The sequence below is a fragment of the Pristis pectinata genome, chromosome 15 (assembly GCF_009764475.1).
Source record: "Pristis pectinata isolate sPriPec2 chromosome 15, sPriPec2.1.pri, whole genome shotgun sequence".
In the NCBI taxonomy this organism is placed as follows: Eukaryota; Metazoa; Chordata; class Chondrichthyes; order Rhinopristiformes; family Pristidae; genus Pristis; species Pristis pectinata.
Genome location: NC_067419.1, coordinates 40,813,823 through 40,817,057, shown reverse-complemented (window position 1 = coordinate 40,817,057; position 3,235 = coordinate 40,813,823). Strand labels below are relative to the sequence as shown.

Below are 3,235 nucleotides of genomic sequence, written 5' to 3'. Positions count from 1 at the left end.
TCTGCAATTATTTTTACAGAAAAAATAGAGTATCATTGGAATCTTACTTTTTGAAGTAAAACCTACATTGATAATCCATTGTTAATGCAGTGATTCATCATTGTGGCACTTGGATCGAAATAATGCTTTTAAAGTTAATTTGGAAGTCACCAGTTTCTCACATCACCCAAATCCTTATAATTCATCCAAATAATTTAAATGGACATTTTGGAAAATGGTAAATTACAGCTAGCAAATCTTTTGCAGTCACATTTTCTCTGCCAATAATCAAGACAATTAGATCAAGACAAATTCTTTTAATTTTTTTTAAAACTACATGTTTCCTCTTCCCCCCCACCCTGCATCCACAATAACATTTAAAAATCCCAACTATAATCATGTTCACTGTGGTCATTCACTCCAAGTCAATCAGCTTCACGTATTCAGGTTCATGTTGATTTCCCCCCCCACAAATGTTATGCTGGATGCCTGTTTTGATGCCTCCAACCATACCGTTCCAACTCAAGCAAGACAATGGCAATAAGTGGTTTACTGAAAAAAGTAAAGTACATGCCAAAAATCATACACAGCTCCAACATGTGAACGTGGGTCACAACTACTTGCTCTCAATTTCTAAAGTAGGTAACCTAACCTCCTACCATCCAGACCACCTGTGCCATGCAAATAGCTGTGAATCCCTGGTATAATTACTGAAGCAGATTTACATAATGTTAGTGTAATCACTCTACAGATCAAATACCCCCACCTCAAACAAAGGAAACAAGACCTTGCTTGCTATTTAAACTGCTTTAATTAGAAGAAATGGTAATACAGTGTGTCAATTTATACAAGTGACATCAATTCCAGATATGAACAGCAGAGTGCTTTTGCAGTCTGTACAGACCAAGTCAAAAGTAAACTTATCACATCCTATAAATAATTGCCATATAATTTGGCTCCTAGCCTCCCTCAGGTTTGCAATAATTTTGTTACTGCATTGCAAGAAACAAGCATTGATTAGAAGTTCTAGGGAGAAGGGAAGCAATCTAAACAGAGTAGATCTTTTGTTCAGTCCCCATTACATAAAATAAGCTTCAAAATGAAGAAATTCACTCACTGCATGTGCCCTTAAATTAAGGAAAATCTTTTATACAAGATCAATTTAAAGAACATCTCTAAGCAGGTTAAATAAAACAAAGGAGCAAGATTCCTATTTTTTTGTACTTCATGCTCCATTAAGGAAATCAAATAACCCAAGTCATCTCATGACTGGAGTTTATGTAACATGGGGGTCAAGCAAAGGCCTATGAACAACCAGTGCAAAATAAAACTCAATCACGTGCATTTTAAAAGCAACCCACAATACAATTAGATGACATTTGCAAGATTCCCAAATAGAAATTAGATTAAATACTTTGCGGGGGGGGGGGGGGAGAGGGAGGGAGAGAGAAAGAGGGGGGAATGTTGCAATGATGTTAGTCACCAGCACTAGCAAGGCAGTAGCTTGCGCAGTTATCTCCATACTGGGCAGTGTCACAGACCCTTCCAACAACACAAACTACTACCTCAGCCAGTGCACTGGTTAAAAAGATAAAATTAAAAAACTAGAGGGGGGGGGGGGGGAAGGTGTGGGAAATCCAAGAGTTTTAAAAGGCCGGGCTGCTGGTCTTCCTCCTCAACAGCAGCGGCTTTAATGTCCACTCCCCATCAGCACACCAACCCCCGCCCAGTTTCCGGCCGCACCGACTGCCACCTGAAAGCCACAAGGTTCGTTTTGCAAGACAAGACTTCAATAATAACAATAATAAATAACGCGATAAAAAACAATCACCCTCCCCACACACAAGCATCCAGCCACGATGATGAGGGGCGGGTGCGACGCATGCAATCACCGCAATGCTCTCTCACTGAATGCAACCCTTTGTAAATGCAACCCATTGTCAACTTCACTGGTGATGGAAAAGAATCCCGATTATTTTGTGAGGATAAAGAATGTTAATTTTTTTTCTGGCGCTGAGGGGGGAGGGGGGGAAGAATAAGACGAATGCAATTTAAAAGTACCTCAGAGAAGGAATGCGGTCCGCGCAGCACAGCTTCGTCCCCGCCTTGTTTAGGATTAAAATAAAAAAGGCGGCGGTAACGTTGCACGGAGGCGGCGGCGCCACACACACACACGACGGTGCCCGCCGCCCGCCAACCGCCCGCCCGCCGCTCGAGGCTCCACGCCGCGGGGCGCGAGCCCGCCGCCCGGGACACGTGCCCAACCGTCCGCCCGCCAGCGCAGGGGAGGAGAGCAGCCGAGCGGGACGGGCCGTCGGGCAGAGGGAGGTGGGCAGCCGCAGCCACCACCACCACCACCGAACCGCCTGGGAGGCTCGAAGGAAAATATACCGCGCACGAAACGGGAGCGGAAAGCAACTACTCCCGCCCACCGCGGAGCTGGCTCTTACCGCCCAACTTACCCGTCGTCTTAAATACAGCTCGAGGCTTTTTTTCCCCGTGAGTATCGCCGGGTTTATATATATTTTATTGTTTTGTGAGGTAAAGTGTGGCGGTCGGACCGACGCGTGTCCGTTATCCACCCCCCTTTCCTCCCTCTCTCGCTCGCTCTGCGTCTGGCGATACCCCCCCTAGGCCGCTCCCTTTTCCCCACCGCCCGTCGCCCCGCCAGCCAATCAGGCCGCCGGCCGCGGACACGCCCCCCTCTATCTGCATGCGACGTCACGGATTCGCCCCGCAGTAACCGCGCTGGCCGTCACGTGACCCGCTCCAGAAGCGCGCCATTTTTGCACCATTAAGTTAGGCTTTGTGGTCACAGCCAAGCAAAGCGGTGTTTTTACAAAAAAAACGGAATTAAATACGAATATGGAAGTACTATATCTGTCAGCCATTGAAATTTCTCGGTCACTGAACTAAATAGTAATATTAAATTTGCATTTTTAACCCTTTTGATTTTTAAAATTTGTCTGCTCATTCTGCAATGCATTGCTTCAGTCAGTTGCTCATACTTAGCCAGTCACCCACACACGAGCTAATGACTATGCAGTTTTACAGCAGGAGTCATTTGCAAGCAGAAGCAGGAAAACTGGATGATTTTCCTTTCAGAAACCCAGAGGGCTGAACTAACAATCCAGAGGTATGAGTTCATATCCCTCCATGGCAGCTGTGGAATTTAATGACCTGGAATTTAAAACCAACTGGCCTTGAAACCACTGGACAGTTGTAAAATAAAACCATCTGGTTCTCTAATGTTCTT

General features: G+C 45.4%; 1 long non-coding RNA gene across 1 annotated transcript; it reads right to left on the bottom strand.

Moving 5' to 3' along the window:
• Window positions 1-771: 771 nt before the first annotated feature.
• Window positions 772-2,585, bottom strand: LOC127578482 (uncharacterized). Its single transcript, XR_007957527.1, has 2 exons — window positions 2,442-2,585; window positions 772-1,732 (listed from the first exon to the last, which is right to left on the bottom strand). It is a non-coding gene; the product is annotated as an uncharacterized LOC127578482 (long non-coding RNA).
• Between the last annotated feature and the right edge of the window lie 650 nt (window positions 2,586-3,235).